The 27,084-nt window shown below is 36.4% G+C and overlaps 2 pseudogenes across 2 annotated transcripts in view; one reads left to right on the top strand and one right to left on the bottom strand.

Annotated features, from left to right (window-relative positions):
* The first annotated feature begins 2,717 nt into the window (after positions 1–2,717).
* Positions 2,718–3,662, top strand: LOC308416276 (olfactory receptor 2D3-like; annotated as a pseudogene). Its single transcript has one exon. The product of its transcript is annotated as an olfactory receptor 2D3-like (transcript).
* A 3,410-nt stretch (positions 3,663–7,072) lies between these two features.
* The window catches only part of LOC308417706 (olfactory receptor 2D3-like), a 44,049-nt pseudogene continuing 24,037 nt past the window's right edge, over positions 7,073–27,084 (bottom strand). Inside the window, exons 2-3 of the transcript in view lie at positions 16,460–16,553; positions 7,073–7,978 (exon numbers count right to left, since the gene is read on the bottom strand). The product of the transcript in view is annotated as an olfactory receptor 2D3-like (transcript). The remainder of the gene's footprint in view (positions 7,979–16,459; positions 16,554–27,084) is intronic.

The raw sequence follows: 27,084 nt of genomic DNA, 5'->3' as shown, positions 1-27,084 counted from the left end.
GTAATTTATTAAATTGGAGTTGAGGTCTCCTGAGTTTTTCCAACCATGTTAGCAGGTCAATTGGTGACCTTCCTTGTTCAGGTAATGTTTACACATCCATGTTGTTCCTCTTGTTGAGCAGATCTTAAGTCCAAGTAGAGAACTGATGGTTACTGCTAAGCCATTTGGACCACAACTGCAGCCTTTGTATTACAGCACCATGCTTGCTGTAGTTGTAGGTCATTGTCATTACAGCTACCTAGGACTGTTGATTTTGTTTGTGTGTTTTGGAAACTTGAATGGCACCTCTACCATGAAGTCTTGTGTTTTTAGAAGAAGGCTTGATGGTTGGAACTATTTCTAGGCTTCTGGGCCCTGTGTCCAAAGAACACAGTGTCTTTTGCAGTATGGATTTGCCTTCTATATCTAGAAGATTAGGGGGAAGGTGCAAGGGCAATAACAATAATTTACAATAATGTTTTCAAGTCTGGAAAATCTGATCAACAGCTTAAATGTCTGGCATTGGAGTCTTTGTTAGGTGGTCTTGGTCTCACTGGTTTATTGTCAGTAGAGATGTAAAGTTTTTATTTTAAAAGTACATGCAGATTTATATACTGACTTACATATATTATAGGTATTTTGGGGAAATAATAATATTATGGTTGCTTACAAAGTATTTAGACATAATGTTATTTTACTTACCTTTATCTGTATTAACTCCTTGATCATAATTAATAAGAGCTACCTTGCTTTTCAAATTTCCCTTCAGACCATTGGTGTTTTACTATTATTTTGCTGTCTTTTGCTCCTACACACACGCCTAAGATGTTTCCTTTTTATTTTATGAGTTTCTGCAGATACTGCAGGTTATGTATTCACACCTAATCAAATGGAGTTGAAACCTGAACTGAGAAAGAGCATACAACAGTTGTCTTTCTGGAACTGGGTTACCTCACTCTATGTAATATTTACTAGAAGAACATTCATTTTATGATTTCTTACATCTTCAATCTCCTTTAACAGATATTTTATCAACACTCATGCTAATAGCTGGAACTGGCTAGTTAAGGTTGACTAGCAGGTGAGCCCCACCAATTACCTTGTTTTGCAGCCATAATGCTGGGATTATAATTGTGTGCCACCATTCCTGAACCATTTATGTGCACTATGCAAATGTAACTGAGGCACTTGTACTTTAAAAGCAAGCACTCTACTGACTAGTTTCGTTTTCCATCTCTTTTAATGAAGAGCTCTTTAATTTCTGATTTTTCAAATCCCATTAATATGATATATAGATTTTCCTTATAGCCTTTAATCAATAATTCACTGTTAAACTACTATAAGGTGCAACATAGCAATCTTAATTTAATGATTATGCTTTTCAACACACTAAGAAGAACTTTTTACATTCAAAGATTGCAACAAAAATATTTTTAATAAATTATGTTTTATCCTGCTTTGTTTTACATCCATCTATGTTTTGAACAAAAGTAGATTTTGAGAAAATTTTGTTTCTAATCAGATAGATGTTTTAAGTATGTTGTTGACAAGACTTAATAATCCATTATTATTTATTTACTTAATCAATTATTTCAAAACAATTTGTTTTCTTCCAAAAATTTAATTTTATCCTCGGGTTTCTATATTTCCATAGGAAGTTGAGAATTGTTCTTGCAGTGTCTACAAAAATTTATGTTAGAATTTTGATGGGGATTTCTTTAAATCAGTAGATTGCTTTTGGTAAGATGGCCATTTTCACTATGTTAATCATACCAATCCATGTGCATTATTTCAAAACTATTCTTGAATTGATTGTTAATTCCCTAATAATTTCTCCAAGGTGATATTACGTGAACTATTATAATAGATGCAAATTTCTTTAATTTTAATAATGCCCTAATATTTAACATACTAACTCTGTACACATTGCATAATTTCCTCTCCATAGTCTGTGTACACTCTTTATAATACCATTGATTTGACTTATTTGATATTGTCTTTCATATATGCAGAATGTAACAGATAACCTTTATCTAGCAACTCCCTCAAATGTTGTCTTCCAATACTGTCATGATCGTGTTATTTCACACACAATCTTCACATATGTCACAAGTGATATTTGTTTGTAGTTCTAACAAGGCATCATAACAATTTAAGTTTTTATAACTTATAAAAATAAGTTTTTCTTTTAATTTTATGCATAAATTTTAACCCTCCTATTAATAACTGGAGAAATTTTAATATTTTTTCTTAATATCTATGCGTGGTTTTGTCTGCATTTATGCCTATGTAACACATGTGTGCCTAATTCTTTCAGAGACAGAGTACATCATATTATCTCAATGTTAACAGCATTTATAACCTGCCATGCTGGTGCTGAGAATTGAATCTGACTGTTCTGAGCCATATTTCTAGTCCTCCCAGGAGGCTACAAACTATATTTATTTTATCTTTTAAAAAGAGAGTAGTGGTCTTAATTTAAAAATAAAACAGCCTTGGTTATAAGAAGTATTAGGAGGATGTAGGATGAGGTTTCTGTGCTCTACAAACAAACAATTAGAATAAAAGTAATCGTAAGTATTAAATAGAACATAATAAAGACAAAAACTACAAATCTGTATATACCCAGTGACATGTCAATTTTAAGACAAGCCACTTCTATACTACTGTAGGTAGTAAATTCAATCATACTGTGTTATTATTACTTCTGACGAACAGGTAAATACAAAAACATCTCAATGGGAAGAGAAAACCAGACCTTTGTAGATGAGTTTTTATTGCTGGGCCTTTCACAAGATGCTCAGACCCAGATCCTCCTGTTTGTTCTTTTCTTCATCATTTATGTGCTGACTGTACTTGGAAACCTGCTCATCATTATTCTTGTCTTCATGGATTCTCGACTCCACACCCCCATGTACTTTTTTCTTAGAAACCTCTCTTTTGCAGATCTGTGTTTCTCAAATAGCATTGTTCCTCAAGTGCTGTCCCACTTCCTGGCTAAAAGGAAATCCATTTCCTTTTAGGGATGTGTGACACAGGTAATTGTCTCCCACCAAATTGGGTGTACAGAGTGTGCACTTCTAGCAGTGATGTCCTATGACCGGTACGTGGCTGTGTGCAAGCCACTGCACTACTCTACCATCATGACCCACCAACTATATCTGCAGTTGGCCATAGGGTCCTGGGCCAGTGGACTAGTAGTATCTGTGGTAAATTCTGCTCTTGCCTTCCATCTACCCTATCGAGGGCTGAACACACTCAGTCATTACTTTTGTGAAATTCCTGCCCTGCTGAAGGTGGCTTCAGGAGATACTTACAGCACAGAAATGGCCATCTTTGCAATGGGTGTGGTAATCCTCCTAGCACCTGTCTCCCTCATCCTCATCTCCTACTGGAACATCATCTGCACTGTGATCCAGATGCAGTCTGGAGAGGGGAGACTCAAGGTTTTCTCCACCTGTGGATCTCACCTCATTGTTGTTGGCATCTTCTACGGGTCTTCAATATTTAACTACATGCAGCCAAACACCAAAAACAGGAAGAAACAGGAAAAAATAGTATCTGTGTTCTATATAGTGGTGACTCCAATGCTAAACCCCATAATTTATAGTCTGAAAAACAAAGATGTCAAAAGTGCCTTTAAGAGACTAGCTTCTAGAGTGGCATTCTTTCAGAAGCAGTGACCTTTGTGTCTGGGTTTTTAACCATAGTGTATCTTTGAATATGGAGCAAGATTTCAGGGGAAGATAAGTCATTTTAGAAAGAACTGTAAAACAAAAGAACACATTGTGAAAATGGTGACCACATGAAGCCAGAGCACAAGCAAGAATAGCAAAGGTATCAAACTGTTTTGTCTGTTGGTTACAAGAGATGAGATGTAGTATTTCAATGAGTGCATAGTTAATTAACCTGCCTTGAACCCAATTTTGTCATAAGCATATCCAGAAAATCTTGGCACATGCCCATAATCCCAGTGTGCTGGCTAGTTTTATGTCAACATCAACTTGGAATTATTCTTATAATCTGAGGGGAGAAGGGAAGTCAATTGAAAAATTGCCTCTGTAAGAACTAGGTGTAAGCAAACCTGTAAAGAATTCTTTTAATTGGTAATATTGGATAACCCTTCACATTGTGTGGAAACTCCCTATGATCTAAAAAGAAGAAGGTTGAGCAAGCCATGAAGAGCAAGTCAGTAAGCAATATCCCTCCATAGCTTCTGCATCATCTTCTGCTCATTTCAAGTTTCATTAAAATGTAACATGAATTCTTCTGTCCTCATTTATAGACCTGTGAGAAGCATTACTTTTGGGAGTCTGGGTTTTCCCCAAGCAATCACATCACTAAAGTGTCTTACCTAGCATGGATTCATTCTCAGAGCTGCATACATGGGAGTCACAAGCACTACACCTCAATTTACCTTCTGCATAATGTATGTATGATCTTATCACCTCACAAGACAATTGAAACCACATGCTGTTTACACACAATTGAGAGGACAGTATAGCCAAGAGTGCCTGGCATCTCTAATCTAACCTAATGACCCTTTCTACCAGCTTTTATCAAAAATGGTAACAGGCCTGTTCTTTAGGGTTGCTTGCAAGTAATCAAAACCATTCAGTCACAATTTACTATGGCTGTTATGCTGGAGAAATGTCATTCTACAAATAAATGGTGCAGCAGATTTTTCCTTTTTGGGTCCACTAATGAATTTCCAATGTCTAGCCCAGAGGCTGCCACAAACTAGGGTGACAACAAAAATATGAATAAGTTTGAGCTCTGGGGATAACTGTTGGTTTGAAATAACTTTTTTTCCTCTGTCTTTATCTAAATACATACATTCAGGTGAGTCCAGAAGAGATGGATTTTATGAAGATCGAAAGAAGCAGTAAAGAATCTATGGCATCTTGACATTCCTCAGACTTCAATGTCCATCTGTTGAAAGAAACTTCATCAAGTTGTGCCCCTAATAGCTGAACCATGGGGCACTTAAAACCTGAAAATAAGCCTCAGGAACACTGACTATCAGAGAATGTCTTAGGCTCCCTGTAAGAAATTTCACATTAAGACAAGGCCCAAACCTTTTCCCATATTGTGAATTTTAATGCACTACCCAATTGTGTTTACTCACAACAATAACAAGTTAGATTTTTTAATTTTTCCTCCTGCTTATTAAGTACAAAATTTGTAAAGATTTTTCCCCTCATAGACAATTGAAGTCAACTACCATATCCCTAATTTTGTTAAATAGCATTCCACATCCCTTGTGTATCTTGCTAATGATATGCTAAATCTTGAAACACTGAGCAAGTGGTGAGCAAGTATGAAAGGAATGAACTTGAATTATACCTTTCCCATTTTGTTCTCTTAATCAATGTAGAAATAGTAATCTCTCACTTAAATGTTACAGTAGTGATTAAATGAGATGAAGATTATTAAGAAAATAATACACACACACACACACACACACACACACACACACACATAAACTTCTTTTACCTTAGTAGGCTTAGATCTAAAGTCATCTGTGGAAAGTATTTTTTAATTTAATAACTTGAATTATTGTTTCTGTTGTAGCCATGTGTCTATCTATCTATCCAAGCACCAATCACATCATCAGATCATTAGGACTCTTGAGCATTTTGTTCCTGAGCAAACTTCCTGTCCGTGTGTCCCCACACCTTTTACATATACTCTTATCTCAAGCTCAGGCTGATCTTCCCCCTCTTCAGTCATAATACTTCTCTGAGAGGACTCATTTATACTGCAAAGCCGAGCTGGAGAGACATGTTCAGGACAACAGAGGCACTGTGAGGGATTCTAAGTATCAGATTGTGGTTTAATTTGATGACCACTGAATTCCATTTTTACTCTAACATACTAAACATTACAAATTTGAAGACATTTTTTTAATTCTTTTTTTTTCTTTTTTGAGCTGTAGAAGAAGACATCATTGACCAGCTTTGTTTCCTTTTACATACTGATGGCATAAGTCACTTCAACTTTAAAGAATTTTTTATATATTTTAATTAGTTTAATCATTGTTTCAAGTCTTTTATATCTCATACATTCAATTTTACTAAAGTTTTGATGTGAGAATCATGGGTAAATTTCATATTAATAGGTCATATTTGGATAGTATAGTTTAAACACCCAAGGTTTAAATGAAATCATCTTTGTCCCTACCTATGTCATTTTCTCCATCCCTTTACTCCTTCCCTCCCTCTGAGCCCTATTCCAAGAGCTCATAAAAAAGAGAAACAACCCCAAGTTTTCAATGAGTTTCCTAGGTAGTGTGAACTTGAGATCCTCTTGCCTGGACCTCTCAGGTATCTGGTGAATTAGGTTTTTGATGGCTGTAATGAAACACTGTGACCTACAGCAATTTTGGAAGGAAAAGATTTTTGCCTAAAATATCCTGAATCATAGTCCACTGAAAGAAGCCAAGACAGGAACTTTAAAGGGTCAAGAACCAGGAGGCAGGAGTTGATGCAGAAACCATGGAGGGGTACTGTTTACTAGCTTGCTCCCCATGGCTTGCCTGGTCTGCTTTCTTTTAGAACCCTGGACCACCAGCAATGGGTGTCCCCACTCACAATGGGATGGTCCATCTCATATTACTAATTAAGAGTATTTCATACAGGATTACCTACAGCCAGGCTTTACAGAGGCAATTTTTCAATCAAGGTTCCCTCCCCTCAGATGACCACAGGTCATGTCAAGTAGATATAAAACTAGCCAACAAATAGTGAAGTGTGGCTTCTGCCAGCAAATTTAGTAGTGTTCATACCTAAAACATGCCTAAGGCAGACTACTTAAATAGACTCTCATTGAAATGGTATCTCACACTTTTCATTAAAAAAAGAAAACACGACCTAATTTTCTACCTTTGTGTGTGTGTGTGTGTGTGTGTGTGTGTGTGTGTGTGTGTGTGTGTGTGTTCTGGCATATAGTGGTCAACATTTCCATGGTATGTTTTTGTTGTAGTTGTTTTGTTTTGCAATCCCTCTTGAAATGACTTATTTAATAATGGCTTCACAATATTCTGCTCCATTTTCAAAGATTTTATCAAGGTAATAAAAAACAGACCCACAGGTCACTGCCTCTGAAAGAAGGCCATTCTAGGAGTTAGTCTCCTGAAGGCATGTTTGACATCCTTATTCCTCATATTAGAAATTATGGGGTTTAGCATTGGAGTCACCACTGTATAAAACACAGACATTAACTTATGCTGTTTAGTTGTGCTTTTGGTGCTTGGCTGCATGTAGTTACATATTAGAGACCCATAGAAGAGGACAACAACAATGAGGTGAGATCCACAGGTTGAGAAGACCTTGAGTCTCCCCTCTCCAGACTGCATCTGGATCACCGTGGAGATGATGTTCCAGTGGAAGATGTAAATGAGGGAGACAGGTGCTAGGAGGATTACCATGCCCATTGAAAGATGGCCAATTTTTGTGCTATAAGTATCTGTTGTAGCCATCTTCAGAAGGGCAGGAAGTTCGTAAAATAATGATTGAGTGTGTCTGTCCTAAATAAGGAAGATGGAAGGCAACAGTAGCATCTACCACAGATACTACTAATCCACTTGTTCAGGACCCTAGGGCCAACTGCAGATATAGTTGTTGAGTCATGATGGTAGAGTAGGGCAGTGAGTTTCACATAGACATGTACCAGTCATAGAACATCACCGCTAGCAGTGCACACTCTGTACACCCAGCCTGAATGGAGACAATTAATTACCTGTGTGACACAGCCTCAAAAGCAATTTTTTTTGTTTTATCAAGAAGTGAGACAGCACTTGGAGATCAATGATACTTGACAGAAAGAAATGAGCATTATAGAGGTTTCTAAGAAAAAAGTACGAGGGGGTGTGGAGTCGAGAATCCATGAAGATGAGGATAATGATGAGCAGGTTTCCATGTACAGTCAGCACATAAATGATGAAGAAAAGAACAAACAGGAGGATCTGAGTCTGTGCATTTTGTGAAAGGCCCAGCAACTAAAATCCATCTACAAAAGACTGGTTTTCTTTTCTAATTGAAATTTATAAGTATTTACCTTTTTGCCACATATTACAAGAACACAGTATGATTGAATTCATGACCTACAGTCCTGTAAAAGTAGTTCATGTTAAAACTCACATCTAGTAAGACCTTAATGCAGAGTATCAAACCTTTAAAAAAAGAAAAAAAAGGCCAAGCACTTACAAAAATATATTTGTATACATTTATGCAAAAATGTTTAAAATTTTTTCTTTTATCTTTGTTTTTTAAAATAAAATTAAAAAAAAAAACCTCACATCTACTTGTATATGTCTAAGAGTATATTGTTTTCTATCTAACATGTTATAGTTAATAAAATTATTCTAATTGTAGTGTGTAACAACCCCACCTCTTATCTACCAAATCCTTCTTATAACCATTGTTGTTTTTCAAACAGATGAAATGCAAGTTTAAAACCTCCTGGGAGTGCTGGAACTATGCCCCAGATATCATGACAACTTGCTGCCCTTCAAGATTCAATTCTCAGCATGGCAGTTTTTATGTACATTTAACTCTAGTTAGGAAGAATATGATGGTGTCTGAAAGCACTAGACATATACAAAATTTGCACAGACAAAATTAAAAACAAAACCACTCACAGATATTAGGAAAAGTCTCCCTGGATAATTTTGATGGGATGTTAAAATTTATATATGGAAAAAATAAAAACCAACTTAAAGTACTACATTGCCCAGTTAGGACTACAATTAAAATAATGAGGCAGAACAGGGCTCAGACCATCTGCCACCAGGACCAGCGGACACCCAGAGATAAAGGCCTGGTGAGAGGGGTTCCAACTTGCCAGGGGGCAAAGAGATCTCAGCCAAGGGCAAATGGAAAGCGTGCCCTGGCCATGCCTGATCCAGGGACCAGGAACCCAGCACTGGGGCCTCTGTTCCCAGCCCACGGCTTTGGGGCACAGAACAGGGCTCGGACCATCCGCCACCAGGATGATCGGAGATCCAGAGACACAGGACAGGTACAAGGGAAAGGCGAGAACCAATCACTGACAAGAAGATGACAAGGGGAAAGTGAAAGAGCATACCCCAGGAAAACCAAGAAAATCTGGCAACACTAGAACCCAGCTCTCCCATCACAGCAAACAGCAGAATGCCAAACACTCCAAAAAAAGAAGACTCAGACACAAAATTTTACCACAAGATGATAGAGATCCTTAAACAAGAACGAGAACAAAAGCATAAAGAATTAGAAGGTTTTAAAGAAGAAACAAGAGAAATACTGAAAGAACTCAAAGAACTAGAAGAAAACAGAACCAAAGAGATGAAGGAATGGAAGAAGGAATTTAAAACAGAAATGGACACAAAAAAGAAAACACTAAAAGAGACAACCCTAGAAGTAGAAATTCTAAAAAATAAATCAGGACTCACATATGCAAGCATTTCCAAAAGATTACAAGAAATGGAAGAGGGAATCTCAGGGGCTGAAGATAACATTGAAAACACAGACAAAACAGTGAGAGAAGATGCAAAAACCAAAGAGTTCCTAACCCAAAATGTGCAGGAGATCCAGAACACAATGAGAAGACCAAACCTAAGGATAATAGGAATAGAAGAGGGAGAAGATTATCAACTAAGAGGCACAGTAAATATCTTCAACAAAATTGTAGAAGAAAACTTTCCTACCCTTAAGAATGAGATGACCACGTGCATAAAAGAAGCCTACAGAACTCCAAATAGGTTGGACCAAAAAAAAAAAAAAAAAAAAAAAAAGGATTCCTCCGGACACATAATAGTCAAAACACCAAGTGCCCAAAGCAAAGAAAGAATACTAAATGAAGTAAGGGAAAAAGGTAATGTAACATAAAGGCAAACCAATCAGAATAACACCCGATTTTCCTACAGAGACTATAAACGCTAGAGGAGCCTGGACAGACATCATGCAGATCCTAAGAGAGCACAAGTGCCAGCCCAAGCTGCTATACGCAGCAAAACTATCAATTAACATAGATGTTAAGATGAAGATATTCCAAGACAAAATTAAATTTATATAATATCTGACCACAAACCCAGCACTATGATGAATCTTAGGTGGAAAACCCAATACAATGAGGGGAATTGCATCCTAGTAAAAACAAGAAAACTCCTAAGCAAGAAAACCAAAAGGAGAAAAAGACAGAGGCACAAGTCAACCTACAAAAGCAGTAATAGCAGGAAACAGCAACCACTATTCCTTGATATCTATTAACATAAATGGACTCAACTCCCCAATAAAAAGATATAGGCTATCAGACTGGATACATAAACAAAAGCCAGCATTTTTCTGCATAAAGGAAACTCATCTCAGAGACAAAGACAGACACTATCTCAGAGTAAAAGGGTGGGAAAAAAACTTCCAAGCAAACAGCCCTAAGAAGCAAGCTGGAGTGGCTATTCTAATATCGAATAAAGTAAATTTCCAACCAAAAGTTATCAAAAAAGATAAGGAAGGACACTTTTTACTCATTACTAGAGAAATCTGTCAGGAGGAACTCTCAATCCTTAACATATATGCTCCAAATACAAAAGCACCCATATTCATAAAAGAAACCCTACTAAAGCTCAAAAAATACATTTCACCCCACACAATTATAGTGGGAGACTTTAGTACCCCACTCTTACAAATGGACAGATCATGGAAACAGAAACTGAACAAGGACACTGTAAAACTAGCAGAGTCTATGAACCAAATGGAATTAATAGATATCTACAGAACATATCATCCTAAAACAAAAGAATATACCTTCTTCTTAGCACCTGAAAGCACCTTCTCAAAAATTGACCACATAATTGGACACAGAACGACCCTCAATCTAAACAATCAACAAAACCATGAGCTGGTTCTTTGAGAAAATTAGCAAGATTGATAAACCCTTAGCCAGACTAACTAGAGGGCAAAAAGAGAGTATCCAAATTAACAAAATCAGAAAGGAAAGTGGAGAAATAACGACTGAAACTGAGATAATTCAAGAAATCATCAGATCCTACTACAAAAGCCTATACTGGATAAAAAATTAACTCAAACAAATTACTAGTCTTCCTATGATCAAAGGATAAACATGTGGAGAGAGAAATTAGGGAAAATATACCCTTCACAATAGTCACAAATACTATGAAATACCTTGGTGTGACTCTAACTAAGAAAGTGAAGGACCTGTATAACATGTACTTCAAACCTCTAAAAAAGGAAATTGAGGAAGATCTCAGAAAATGGAAAGATCTCCTATGCTCATGGATTGGAAGGATCAAAATTTTAAAAATGGACAACTTACCAAAAGCAATCTACTGATTCAATACGATCCCCATCAAAATTCCAACCCAATTCTTCATTGAGTTTGAAAGAGCAATGTGCAATTTCATCTGGAATAACAAAAGACCTAGAATAGCGAAATCCATCCTCAACAACAAGAAAACATCTACGGGAATCACCATCCCTGACCTCAAGCTACATTACAAGACAATTGTGCTAAAAACTACATGGTCCTGGTACAGAAATAGGTATGAGGATCAACGGAATAAAATAAAAGATCCAGAAAAGAACCCTCATATATATGGTCACCTGATTCTTTGACAAAGGAACTGTAAACATTCAATGGAAAAAGGACAGCCTATTCAACAAGTGGTGTTGGTCCACCTGGCACTCAGCATGCAAAAGAATGAAAATAGACCGTTTCTTATCTCCTTGTACAAAGCTCAAGTGTAAGTGGATCAAAGATCTCCACATTAAACCAGATACACTGAAACTATTAGATGAGAAAGTAGAGAAAACCTTAGAACACATAGGCACAGGAGAAAATTTCCTGAACAAAACACCAATGGCTCAAGCTCTAAGGTCAAAGATTAACAAATGGGACTTAATGAGATTGGAAAGTTTCTGTAAGGCTAAGGACATCGTCACGAAAACAAAACGGCAACCAACAGAATGGGAAAAGATCTTTACCAACACCACATCAGATAGAGGCCTAATATCCAAGGTGTACAAGGAACTCAAAAAGCTAGACACCAGGGAATCAAATAACCCTATTAAAAAATGGGGTACAGAGCTAAACAAATCATTTTCAGTTGAGGAACACCGAATGGCCGAGAAACATCTGAGAAAGTGCTCGACATCCTTAGCCATCAGGGAAATGCAAATCAAAACAAACCTAAGATTTCACCTCACACCAGTCAGATTGGCCAAGATCCAAAACTCAGATGACAGCAGATGCAGGCGAGGCTGCGGAGAAAGAGGAACACTTCTCCACTGTTGGTGGGGTTGCAAGCTAATACAACCACTCTGGAAATCTGTCTGGCGATACCTCAGAAAATTGGATATAGTACTACATGAAGACCCAGCTATTCCACTTCTGGGCATATACCCCAGAGACACTTTAATGCACAACAAAGATATATGCACCACAATGTTCATAGAGGCTCTATTTATAATAGCCAGAAGCTGGAAGGAACCCAGATGTCCTTCAGAAGACGAATGGATACAAAAATTGTGGTACATATACACAATGGAATACTACTCAGCCACCAGAAACAATGACTTAACCAAATTCTTAAGAAAATGGCTGCATCTAGAGAAGATCATCCTGAGTGAGATAACCCAGTCACAAAAGAACAGACATAATATGCAGTCACTGATAGTGGGATGCTAACCCCAGAGGCTTGCACTCCCCCAGAAACAACTCACAGACTGTATGAAGTCCAAGAAATAAAGAAAACAAAAACTATACATATATTCACAAAACAAGAAGACTTTGACTATTTCCATGTTGCGTTTTGTTTTGCATGTACTCTACGCTTATTGCAACTAGTACGTTTTCAATGCATACTGTCAAGCCCTTGAAAAAAATCAAGTACTGACTAAAAAACATATTCACATGGTTTTATGTAAAATTTATTTTAATGTCTGAAAAAACAGTACTGACAAAAATGTATAATTTTAAGCAAAAAATGTTTCAAATAAAACACCAATGGCTCGTGCTCTAAGGTCAAAGATTGACAATTGAGACTCAATGAGATTGCAAAGTTTCTGTAAGGCTAAGGACACTGTCAAGAAAAGAAAAATATCTTTACCAACCCCACATCAGATAGAGGCCTAATATCCAAGGTATACAAAGAACTCAAAAAGCTATACATCAGAGAATCAAACAACCCCATTAAAATATGGGGTACAGAACTAAACAAAATATTGTCAATTGTGGAATATTGAATGGCTGAGAAACATCTAAGGAAGTGCTCCACATCCTTAGCCATCAGGGAAATGCAAATCAAAACAACCCTGAGATTCCACCTCACACCAGTCAGATTGGCCAAGATCCAAAACTCAGATGACAGCAGATGCTGGAGAGATTGTTGAGAAAGAGGAACACTTCTCCACTGTTGGTGGGGTTGTAAACTGATACAACCTCTCTGGAAATCAGTCTGGCAATTCTTCAGAAAATTGGACATAGTACTACCTGAAGATCCAGCTATTCCACTTCTGGGCATATACCCCAGAGACACTCCAATATACAACAAAGATACATGCACCACAATGTTCATAGCAGCTCTATTTATAATAGCTAGAAGCTGGAAAGAACCCAGATGTCCTTCAGTAGATGAATGGATACAAAAATTGTGGTACATTTACACAATGGAGTACTACTCAGCTATCAGAAACAATGACTTCACCAAATTCTCAAGAAAATGGATGCATCTAGAGAATATCATCCTGAGTGAGATAACCCAGTCACAAAACAACAGACATAATATGCAGTCACTGATAATGGGATACTAACCTCAGAAAGCTCTCAACACCCCAGAAACAACTCACATACTGCATGAAGTTCAAGAAAAAAAAAAAAACATTATGGTCAATCCTTACACACCAAGAAAACTTTGACTAATTCCAGGTTGCATCTTGTTTTACATGTAATATTTGTTCATTGTAACTAGTAAGACCTTAATGCACACTATCAAACCTTTGGGGAAAAAAAGCCAATCACTGACAAGAATGTATTCGTATACATTTCTGCAAAAATGCTTAAAATTTGTTCTTTTATCTTTGTTTTTTAAAATAAATTTGTTCAAAAAAAGAAATAATGAAATAAGTATGAATCGCATGTCTGACAATTGTGGGAAAGTATCTGTGAAGTAACAATATGGTTAGGACAGTATCAGAAGAGATCATTTGATGGAGATGCTGGATAAAAGTTAACAATGACATGCAGTGTATATGCAGTGTAAATGAAAACATCCCATCTTGATTGACAGTGTTCCCAAAGCCAACTTAAAAAACCCTGACACCGTGCATGACAAGCTCTGTTTTAAAAGGTTGATCAGGAATTTCCAAGACTCTTACAAAACCATTGCAAGTTATTGCTATTGCTATTGCTATTGCTACTGGTTGCCACCCCAGCTCCTAGAGATAGAAGGAAAGTTACCATTGCAAAATAGAACATGTAATCTGAGCACAAAGCCCAGAAGCTAGATATAGCCTTAAATTCTCCAGTGACACCAAAAAACTAGTTTTCATGATACCAGAGGTACAGTGCCAGGTTGCTAAGGACAGAAACAATCAACATTCCTATGCAGTTATTATGTAAATGTAAAAACTGGAATGGCATAACCCATTTTGGGAATAACTCAGAAGCTGGAGATGTACTGCACATACCTTAGTGGTATTAATCAGTTCTTTAATTGGACTTAAGATCTGTTCAATAGGAGGGAAAATATGCTGGTACTGGAAACCTAGCCAATTATCTAAGGTTAGTGAAGTCGTAGATATTTGGTGAGATGCTACCACTATTACCACCAGTCTGCTAAACCACCATAATCCTAAATACATTCTAATATTTGTCCTCACTCCGATAACTGTAGTTATCAACATTAACACAGGAAACTTTTCTTGGAAACAGGTGGAGTTTGTTACAGAAAACCAGAACTGATCACAGTGCAGAGATGTGGAGACCAGACTTAGTTAATATATCTACAAAACAACTCCTGTAGCCCAGGCTCATGGGGACAGAAAGAATTTAAGAACCAGAAGAAGAGGGTGCTTGCTATGAGATTTTGTCACCTAGAAATGTCAGATGTATGAAGTCTTTCCAACTTGGCTGTCTAGATGTGACTGATGCAGATCACCAATAGAAATGTTAATATGGAAGGGGAAAACCAAGCTTTAAACTCAAAAACTACAAGCAACTAGGGAATGTGAAAGTGATAGAAAGAGTCTTCCCCAGAGATGCGCACATACATTGACTATCCAATATCAAATGGTCAGCTCTGAAAATATATACGACATAGGTAACATTATATGGATTTATAAATAATGTGTGTGTATGTGAGTGTGTGTTTGTGTGTGTGTGTGTGTGTGTGTGTGTGTGTGTGTGTGTGTAAGAACAATTGATGGAAAAGATGCCGTGAATTTGGAAGATATCAAGGGTTAGTAATACATGGGAAGAGGTACTGGGAGAAAAAGGAAGAGGGAATTGATATAATTATACTATAATCTCAAATTTTTAAATTATATAAAATAAATGTTCCCTTTTTCCTGAAAATACCAAATTTTGTCACTTTGTGTCTTATAAGTAGCTATGGGAATGCATGATACTTTGTTTCAAATATTCACATATAAAATTATGTATAGTTTTAACCTATAGTTTAAACATAGATTAATTAAGTTGGCATTTTTTATATTGTTGAATCTATATAGTATAATAGAGAATTAGTAAGACTAAATATATCTGTGTTAATTCTACATGAATTGTTTTCTTTATTTGTATAACCCTGGAAACTCCTTTGGTTGCCGACCTGTAAAGTAAATATTATACCAAAACTATGATACAAATAAAAAGATTACATAAAGCTTAAATAAGAAATTTGCATTTTCCTGGGAGCCTAGCAAGGAAAGCTATGAACAAATAGAAGGAGGGCTAATAACACATTTCAGTCTCCAGTCAACCCTATAGAATTATAAAGAATGGACCTATTAGCAGCTTCCCCTCTCTTACCTCAGTGCAGACATGGAGCAGAAACAGTGTTGGAGGTGTCCTCCATGACAGAACCTAGGACCTTGCATGAGGGAGAGACATAAAGGACAGCATTGACTTCTGGGTAAATGTTCTCATAGCCCATACTCATCATCAGAGTCTTAGCCATATTCTAATTATGCCTTCATATTTTATTTACTAAGTAAGTACAAGCTCCAAGTCTCCTAGGTTTGGCTTTTAACTATTTTCCTTTGAGGAAATATTTAAATGTTATGTCCTAAGTGTTATGTAAACCAGATTCCCTGGAGTATTAAGAGTCCCTAACATGGTTCCAAAACAGAGCAAGAAACAAAAACTCTGAGAATTAGCACGAGTTGCGGACAGACACTGAAGTTGCTTCTAGGGAATTCAGCCTCTAGCAAGAGTTTGGTTTTAGGTTGTTTGGTTTTTAATCATGGATTCAGAACAGGCAGTGTTAGACGATGTTGTTGATTTCAGCACGGAAGTTCTGTGGGTCCGCTTGGCTTGTCACGTGCTCATCAGCTTTAGCGATGTCCTCACAATTTGGTTTCAGCCTGAAAAGCAGTTTTTCAAATAGTTAATTTTTTTCTTAGCTATAACAGTCATCTTTTTAAATGTATTGGGTTAATCTAGAAATTTCACACCTAATTTTAATGCTTGTTTCATTTGTGACCGTTTTTCTGCTTTGTAATTATGAGACATTTTCTGGGAAAGGAAAGTTGGAATGTTATACTGTCTTAGAGATGGAGAATTTTTGTGAAATTGTTACATTGCTACTTTCCCCCATCTTTGACCCATGATTCAGAAATCATTTCTGCATTTGGGTTGAGAAGTTACAATGCGAGTTCTGCATCAGTTCATGTTACAAGTTCAAAGCAGCAGTGTCCTGCCTGTGGGAGGTCATGCGACCTTTCCCTGCAGCCACACACTGTCATCCTCACTAATGGGAGTTACTATTTGTTTTCAAGTGACTGATTTTAGTGATCATTTTCCCAATTTAGTTCTTTACTTGAACATGTTTTTAGTTTTTTCTTTTTGATTAGGTAATTCCAAGGAAAATTGTTCGGTGCACATCTTTGCACTAGGGTGGTAAAGCAAGAGAAACAGTTGGAGATTTTAAAGATGCCATTTTGTGGTGGAGGGTGTCCTGAGCATGAACCAGAAGGTGTCACTTTGTTTTCTTTGTGATGTCCTTCATTATTAGAATATCCATACAGATAAGCTGACTTGAATTGTTTTGAGCAATTTTCCCTGTGTTCTGTGTTTTATGCACATATTTGCAGTTGGGTTTTCTCCAACAGAAAGTGGTTTCACTACTGGCATATTAATAAGCACCAATAGGTTTTTATTCCAGCTCCAAGCACTGTGGTTAAATAAAATCACCTCAATTTTTATTATCCTTTAAAGATATTGCATTTTCATATTCTTTATTTATAAAGGATCAATGCTGCTGTAAATACTGGTATTTTTAATGTTTTAATTTCATTCCACCACCATCAGGTGCAGTTCCCTATTTTGTTTATTAAAGGGACATAAGCTTTTTCATGGTGTCTTCAGAGATTGATAAATGTAAATACTGATTTGGCTGGTCTTTACGATGTGTTTAACTGCGAGGCTATTTAAATAGTGTGGATGTGACTTGTCATCCAGTATTTAGTTCTTAGTTACTGGTTTTTGTGTTAAAATAAGAAAGAGGGAAGCTGCAGTTTTCAGTGTAGGCTCCCTGGCTGGCAAACTCTCCTCATGAGTTCACTGAACTCTTGTTTTGCCTCTAAGTGTAGTGGGTTCTGAGCATTTCTCCTGGGCTTTAATTTGCTAAAGCTGTGCACATATGTAAAAATAGATTATTTTAGGAAGATGTGGTGTAGGATTACTGCTTACGTCAGCTCTTAAAGCAGTCATGCTCTTAACCCTTAAAAGAAGGCTAGCATTGTTTGCACAAAAAAAATTGGTGATTCCCTCCCCTGAATAGTAATGAAATTACTTCTGTTGAATAAACTTTTTATGTCATCTTATAATAAAAGCTGAAAATGCCCTTGTTTCTATTTATTTAAAAAAGCTTTTCTATATGTACCCTTCAGAACAGATTTTGAAGAAATCATGTAAGATGATAAAGCATTTGAATGGTACAATAGATGTAAAAAAAATTCAGTTTAAAAGAAACATTTGTTTTTACATTAAATGTTTATTTGAAATCAAATGATTTTGTACATAAAGTTCAATAATATAAAGCTGTAAAAAAAAAAGAGTCCCTAACATTATTACATTTCTGTCCATTACAACAACACCCTAGAGCACTTTGTATTGTAATGAAAACCACAAACTAAATTTTCCAGACCACAAAAATCTCCGACTCTCAATTCTTGAACAAATTTTCCTCAAAATAGCATCAGAAGATATGTGCTTGGGGTTTCACAAAGACATCTGACTTCTGATTTTGTTCATATGGTAAATGAACTCAAGATGAGCATGCATCAGCTCACCTGAGTTTTGGCTTTATATTTGAAGAAACTTTATTTATTTATTTATTTATTTATTTATTTATTTATTCGCTTTAAAAAATAAACTTTAATATAATTTTATCACATCTTCTTAGTCTGAGTGATCCTTATTATTGCAGGCCATGGAAGTGCACCTGTTGCTTCCAGAACAAGGGAGGCAGAGGCAGAGCAAGCTCCGAGTGTGAGGCGACCAAATGGACATGCATAGTTCAAGGCTCACCAGAGCCCAGAAACCACCAAGAAATACCGTTCCCTTGTCATGCAGACTGAGGTAACGGCCAGGGTGAGAAGAGGTGTCCCCAATTTCAGTTTCCAATTTAGTCCCACTTCTCCATCCAGCGCTGCATAAATAATTCAGGACAATTTTAACCTCCCCAAACTGCAGCTGCCCAATTCACAAAAAAAGGGGTTTCCACGTCCCAGAACACCACCACAGCCTTTCTAGTCTGCCCCGATCAAAGACTGGCAAGGCTATTGTTCATTTTATTTTATTTATTTATCTTTGACACAGGGTCCATTTAAACCTTAATTTCAAAAGCAAAAGCATGAGCATCATCGTGAGGTCCCTTTTGCACACTTGCACTACAGAGCAAGTTCCACACCAGGCAGCGCCGCACAGTGAGACCTGATCTCCAAAGAAGGGGCAATTTTTCTACGTCTAATTTCATACTATGAAGTTTTCATGCTTTCCAGCCAACTCACAACTTTCACTGCAGCAAATACACTGACTCAATAGAAATCACCTTCCTGATTTTAGACGTAGTTGCTATACAACATCTTGCACATTTTGAAAAACAGGATCACTTTGTATCATTATTTTTAAAAAAATGTGAACTTACTTAGAAATGAACTTTTAGCACTGGGAGGTTCAAGCAAAAGAATCTAGTTTAGGTTAGCCTTGGCTACAGAAAAAAAAGCAGATTTGGATTCATCTGAAAGGGAACAGAACTGCTTTCATCTGCATTCTGGGTCTCTAAATTTCCATTTCCCTAATGCTATCCTTGAGCTTGTATTCCAGCTCCCTAGGCCTTGTGTGAGTTAGTTTGGTTAAACAGAAGCTTGGTTTCTGTTTTTGTTTGTTTGTTTGTTTGTTTGTTTGTTTTACATCCACAGCTTTCTCTTTTCCTGCCACTCCCTCCTTCCCTCTTTGTATATGTGGAGCCTATACTCTGTCTTAATAGTAGATATTTACAGCTTCATGTTGTCATGTACATTTGAACATATTTTAAAATTAAAATCATGTACACAAAAACAAGACAGATTTTGGAAATTATGATATGATCTCTGTGGGTAAATGATCACCCTCCTCCTCTCCCATAAGAAGTTTACTAAAGTAAAATGAACTTTGCTTTCTTGCTTGGATTTTTGGGGGACAATACTTCTATGATGATGTTCAGCCTGTCTTGGAACTTGCGATGGTCCAATGCATGAAAGATGTGGAAGCTGCCCAACTATTCTGTAAGCACTAACACAATCATATTAAATAGCTCATTACTGAAAAGAACAACACTTATGTGGATGAAGAAAATAACACAGACACATAACCTAGAGACATGAGGCATACCAGGACTTCCTGCTTCTATTTCTGACATGGATTCTAGGCTGGTGAGGTCTTTCTGAAACAGCCTTCTTACTGCTCTGCATCCTCTCCCCTCTTGCCAGGTTTAGGCATCTTCACTGTCCTGAAAGGATGCTTTCCTTAACCTGCTTATGACAAGATCCTAGGTCCAGGTTTAAACTCTCTCCAGCTACCTGGATTTCCATCTAATTCATCAACTAACAATTTCTCATTTTGATCTCTGTGATTATCATTTATCCAAGCAAGCTAACTGTAAATTAGTTTTTTTTCCCATTTTTTCTTACAACTTTATTTTAAAGAACAGAGATACATGTACAGATTTTTAAAAGCACCTCGGCATAAAATTATATGAATATATTTTTGTTAGTACTTGATTTTTTTAAAGGTTTGATAGTATGCATGGAAATCTTACTAGTTACAATAAGTATTAAGTAAATGTAAAACAAAATGTAACATGGAAATAGTCAAAAGTTTCTTTGGGGGTATAGATTAAACATAATGATTTTTATATACCAAAAATGGCCACAAGAATATCTTCTTAGATCTTGACTTATTAATGATTTAAGGTCTAGGCCTACTCTGAGAAGGTGCTATACACTTACTGTTTTTTTTTTTTTTTTTTTTTTTTTCTCTAAGAAGGACTGAGGCTTCCACTTTTGGCCTTTATTTTTTGAGCTTCATATGGTTTATGAGTTGTTTCTTGGGTATTTAGTGATTTCTGAAGCTATCCAATTATCAGTGACTGCATGTTATGTCTGTTCTTTTGTGATTGGGTTATCTCGCTCAGGATGATAGTCTCTAGACACATCCATTTGACTAGGAATTTCATAAAGTCATTGTTTCTAATAGCTGAGTAGTACTACACTGTGTAAATATAACACAATTTCTGTATCCATTCATCTAATGAAGGACCTCTGGGTTCTTTCTGCTTCTGGCTATTATAAATAGGGTTGATATAAAAATGGTAGAGCATGTGTCCTTATTATATTTTGGAGCATCTTCGGGGTATATGCCCAGAAGTTGAATAACTGGGTCTTCTGTCCAATTTTCTGAGGAAACACCAGACTGATATGAAGAGTGGTTGTACCAGTTTATAAGCCCACCAACAGTGGAGGAGTGTTCCTCTTTCTCTGCATCTTTGCCAGATTCTGCTGTCATCTGAGTTTTTGATCTTAGCCATTCTGACCGGTAGGAAGTGGAATCTCAGGATTTTTCTTTTGATTTGCAATTCCCTGATGACTAGGGATGTCCATCATTTTCTTAGGTGCTACTCAGCTATTTGATATTCCTCAAATGAGCATTCTTGAGTTTAGGTCTGTAACCCATTTTTAATAGAATTGTTTGGTTCTCTGGTGTCTAAATTATTGAGTTAGTTTACATATTGGATATTGAAACTCTATCACATGTGGAATTGGCAAAAAAAATTTCCCAATCTGTTGGCTGCTGTTTTGTTTTCATAACAGAGTCCATAGCCTTATAGAAACTTTGTAATCTCATTAAGTCCCATTGATCAATTTCTGATTTTGGAGCATGAACCATTGGTGTTCTGTTCAGGAAACGTTTCCCTGTGCCTATGTGTCCAAAGGTATTCTCCACTTTCTCTTCTAACTAAACAATGCTCAATTAAATGATAGCATGGTCAGAAAAATAAATAAAGAAATTAAGGATTTTCTAGAATTTAATGAAAACAAAAACACAACATACCCAAACCTATGATATGCAATGAAAGCAGTATTGAGAGGAAATCTCATGGCTCTGAGTGCTTCCAAAATGAAACTGGAGAGAGCATAAACTAGCAACTTAACAGTACAGTTGAAAGCTCTAGAAAAAAAGGAAGCAGATACATCCAAGAGAAGTAGAAAGCAAAAAATAATCAAACTCAGAACAGAAATTGACCAAATAGAAACAAAAAGTACCATTCAAAGAATCAACAAAACCAAAAAAATGGTTAATTGAGAAAATTAACAAGGTTGATAAACCCTTAGGCAGACAAAATAAAGGACGAAGAGAGAGTATCCACGTTAACAGAATCAGAAAGGAAAGTGGAGACATAACAACTGAAACTTCGGAAATTAAAGAAATCATCAAATCCTACTACAAAAGCCTATACTCAACAAAGCTGGAAAATATGGAGGAAATGAATGAATTCCTAGACAGATACCAGATACTAAAGTTAAACCAAGACCAGGTAAACCATCTGAATAATCCCCTAACACCTAAAGAGATAAAAGCAGTCATCACATGTCTCACAACCAATAAAGCCCAGGTCCAGATGGGTTAAGTGCAGAATTCTATCAGACATTTATTGACGACCTAATACCAATACTCTCCAAACTATCCCACAAAATAGAGTCAGATGGAACACTATCTAATTCATTTTTCAAGGCCACAATAACCCTCATTCCAAAACCACACAAAGACCCTAAAAGGAAAGAGATCTTCAGACCAATCTCACTTATGAATATTGATGAAAAATATTCAACAAAATCCAAATCCAAGAACACATCAAAATGATCATTCAGCATGATAAAGTAGGCTTCATCTCTGGGATTCAGGGATGGTTTAATATACGGAAATCCATCAACATAATCCACCATATAAACAAACTCAAAGAAAAAAACCACATGGTCATATCACTAGATGCTGAGAAAGCAATTGACAAAATTCAACACCCCTTCATGTTAAAAGCCTTGGAGAGAACAGGAATCCAAGGCCCATACCTAAACATAATAAAATCAATATACAGCAAACCAATAGCCAACAAAAAACTTAACAATGAGAAACTTGAAGCAATCCCACTAAAATCAGGAACTAGACAAGGCTGACCACTCTCCCCCTACCTATTCAACATAGTACTGGAAGTCCTGGCTGGAGCAATTAGACAGCAAAAGGAAATCAAAGGGATACAAATTGGAAAAAAAGAAGTAAAAACATCACTATTTGCAGATGACAAGGCTCCTGACTTGTTTGATTTAATTTTATATTCAGCTACTTTGCTGAAGTTTTTATCAGCTATAAAAGTTCTCTCGTGGAATTTTTGGAGTCACTTACGTATACTATCATATCATCTGTAAATAGGGATAATTTTACTTCTTCCTTTCTGATTTGTCTATGTTGAATAGGTATTATGTTGAATAGGTAGAAGGAGAGTTGGCAGCCTTGTCAAGTACCTGATTTTACTGGGATTGCATCAAGTTTCTCAAAGTTTAGTTTGATGTTGATTATTAGTTTGCTGTATATGGCTTTTATCATGTTTAGGTATAACCCTTGAATTTATGCTCTTTCCAAAACTTTTAACATGAAGGGGTGATGAATTTTGTCAAATGCTTTCTCAGCATCTAGTGAGATGATCATTTTTTTTTCCTTTGAGGGTTTATATAGTAGATTGTGTTGATATATTTTGGTATATTAAACTGTCCTTCCATACCAGGGATGAAGTTTACTTGATCATGGTGAATGATTGTTTTGATTTGTTCTTGGATTAGGTTTGCAAGATTTTTTTTACTGTAAATATATATGAATATATTTTTGCCACTACATGATTTTTAAAGGTTTAATAATATGCATTGAAATCTTATTATTTACAATAATCATAAAGTATATGTAAAAGAGAATGTATCATGGAAATAGTAAATGTTTTCTTGATGCGCAAAAATTAAACATAATGATTTTTAACTACCAAAATTTACCACAAGGCGAATGATTATTTTTGCATCAATGTTCATTAGGAAGATTGGCCTGAAGTTCTCTTTCCTTGTAGGGTTTTTGTATGGTTTAGGAATGAGAGATATTGTGGCTTTGAAAAATAAGTTGGGTAGTGTTCCATCTGACTCTATTTTTATGAAGAGTTTGGAGAGTATTGGTATTAGGTTGTCAATAAATGTCTGATAGAATTCTGCCCTGAACCCATCTGGACCTGGGCTTTTTCATGTTGGGAGGATTTTGATGACTGCTTCTATTTCTTTACCTGTTATGGGATTATTTAGATGGTTTATCTGGTCCTGATTTCACTTTGGTATCTGGTTGTCACTTCCTTCTCCAACCAGCAGAAAAAGAGTGCCTGTGACCAGCGTTCTTCTCAAAGGGGTTTATTCAGGAACCTTACAGCATCCTCATGAAAATCTTTCTGTCCCCCGTCAGTCTCTCTTTCTGAATCTCTCGTTTCTCTTTCTGTTTCTCCATTTTGTTTGCCTTTCAGTTTCTCTATTTCAATTTCCCTGCCTCCAAGCACAATCCTATTGTCCTGATCTCATGTCATGGATGCACCTTCGAAGCTGGAACAGTGGGAGTGGCTAATCTTGGGGGGAAGGAGGAAGTCAAGTGCTAGTGCCGGAGTCCCAAGCATCATCTTGGGACTGCCGCCACACACCCACTCTCCACATCTGGTATCTGTCTAGAAATTTATCCATGTCCTCGAGATTTTCCAGTTTTGTTGAGTATAGTGTTTTGTAGTAGGGTCTGATGATTTCTTCAATTTCCTTGATTTCTGTTGTTATGTCTCCCCTTTCTTTTCTGGTTTTGTTAATTTGGATACTCTCTTTGCCCTCTAGTTACTCTGGTTAAATTTTATCAACCTGGTTAATTTTCTTAAAGAACCAGCTCCTGCTTTTGTTGATTATTGTATGGTAATTTTTGTTTCTATTTGATTGACTTCTGCTCTGAGTTTGATTATCTGCCATCTAATTCTCTTGGGTGTATCTGCTTCATCTTTTTGTTCTAGACTTTACAACTGTGCTGTCAAGTTGCTAGTGTATGCTATCTACAATTTCTTTTTGGAGGCACTCAGATATATGAATTTTCCTCTTAGTGCAGCTTTTATTGGGTTCCATGGGTTTGGGTATGTTTTGTTTTCATTTTCATTAAATTCTAGAAAATCCTTAACTTCTTTCTTTGTTTCTTCTTTGACCATGCTATGGTTGAGTTAAGCATTGTTCAGCTTCCATGTGTATGTTGGCTTTTTGTTGTTTATGTTGTTATTAAAGACCAGTTTTACTCCATAGTGATCTGATAGGATGCATGGGTGAATTTCAATCTTCCTATATCTATTAATTCTTGTTTTGTGACTGACTATGTGGTCAATTTTAGAAAAGGTTCCGTCAGGTGCTGAGAAGAACGTGTGTTCTTTGTTTAGGGTGAAATATTCTGTAGATGTCTATTAATTCCAATTGGTTCATAACCTCTGCTATTTTCACTGTGTCCTTGTTCAGTTTCTGCTTCCATGATCTGTCCATTGATTAGAGTGGGTGTTGAAGTCTCCCACTATTATTGTGTGCAGTGCGATGTATTTTTTGAGCTTTAGTAATGTTTCTTTTATGAATATGGGTGCTCTTGTATTTGGAGCATTTATGTTTAGGATTGAGAATTCATCCTGATGAATTTTTCCTGTAATGAGTAAAAGTTGTCCTTCCTTATCTTTTTGATAACTTTTGTTTGAAAATCTACTTTATTTGATAGTAGAATGGCTACTCCAGCTTTTTTCTTAGGGCCATTTGCCTGGAAGTTTTTTCCCAGCCTTTTTCTCTGAGATAGTGTCTGTCTTTGTCTCTGAGATGACTTTCCTGTATTCAGTAAAAGGCTCAATTCTGTTTATGTATCCATTTTGGTAGTCTATGTCTCTTTATTAGGAAATTGAGTCCATTTATGTTCATAGATATTAAGAAATAGTAATTGTTGCTTCAAGCTATTTTAGCTATTAGAGGTAGAATAATGTGTTTGAATCTTTCTTCTTTTGGTTTTCATGCTTAGTTATTTTCTTGCTTTTTCTGGGGTGTAGTTTTCCTCCTTGTGTTGGGTTTTCCATCTATTATTTTTTGTAGGGATGGATTTGTATTCAGATATTGTGTAAATTTAGTTTTGTCCTGGAATATCTTTTCCTTTTTATCTATGATAATTGAGAGTTTAGATGGATATAGTAACCTGGGCTGACATTTGTGTTCTCTTAGAGTATGTTTGATGTCTGTCCAGAATCTTTTAGCTTCCATAGTCTCTGATGAGAAGTTTAGTGTAATTTTGATTGGTGTGCCTTTATATGCTACATGTACTTTATCCCTTACTGCTTTTATTATTCTTTCTTTATTTTGAACACTTGGTGTTTTGACTATTATGTGTCAGGAAGAATTTCTTTTTTCATCCAATCTATTTGGAGTTCTGTAGGCTTCTTTTATGCTCATGGTCATCTCATTCTAAAGGGTAGGTAAGATTTTCTTACAATTTTGTTGAAGATATTTACTGTGCCTTTTACTTTATATTCGTAGCCTTTTGTATTCCTATTATCCTTAGGTTCAGTCTTCTCATTGTGTCCTGGATGTCCGGCACATTTTGGGTTAGGAGCTTTTTGGTTTTTGCATCTTCTCTGGGTGTTTTGCCTATGTTTTCTATGTTGTCTTTGACCCCTAAAATTCTCTCTTCCATTTCTTTTAGCCTGTTTGTGATTCTTGCATCCGTGACTCCTGATTTTTTTTTTTTAGGTTTTCTATCTCCAGGGTTGTTGTTGTTGTTGTGTGTGTGTGTGTGTTCTTTATTGTTTCTTTATCCATTTTCAATTCCTTTGCCTGTTTGGTTGTGTTTTCCTGCAGTTCTTTGAGTAATTTTTGTGTTTCCTTTTTAAGAGCTTCTATTTGTTTATGTGTGTTCTCCTGTGATTGTTTAAGGGAGTTATCCATGTGCTTCTCCAAGATCTCTATCATCATCAGAAAGTATGATTTCAAGTCTGAGTCTTGTTTTTCTGGAGTGTTTGGCAATCCACTACTTGCTGTGGTGGGAGACCTGGGTTCTGATGTTGCCAGGTTTTTTCAGTTTCCATTGCTTAAGTTCTTTTGCTTTCCTCTTGAAATCTTGTTATCTGTGATTATAAGTGGTCTTTTGTCAGTGACTGGTACTTGTCTCTCCTGTAGATCTGAGGGCCCGTGGGTTCAGGAAGAAAATTGCTTCTGAGTGTTTGGTTTTTGGAGGACAAGCATTGAGTTCTTGTGGCAGTGACTCATCTTTGTGTTTTGGGGCACAGGT

This window comes from Micromys minutus (genome assembly GCF_963924665.1).
Source record: "Micromys minutus genome assembly, chromosome: 2".
NCBI classification, from domain to species: domain Eukaryota; kingdom Metazoa; phylum Chordata; class Mammalia; order Rodentia; family Muridae; genus Micromys; species Micromys minutus.
This window is presented reverse-complemented; position numbering and strand designations above follow the sequence as displayed.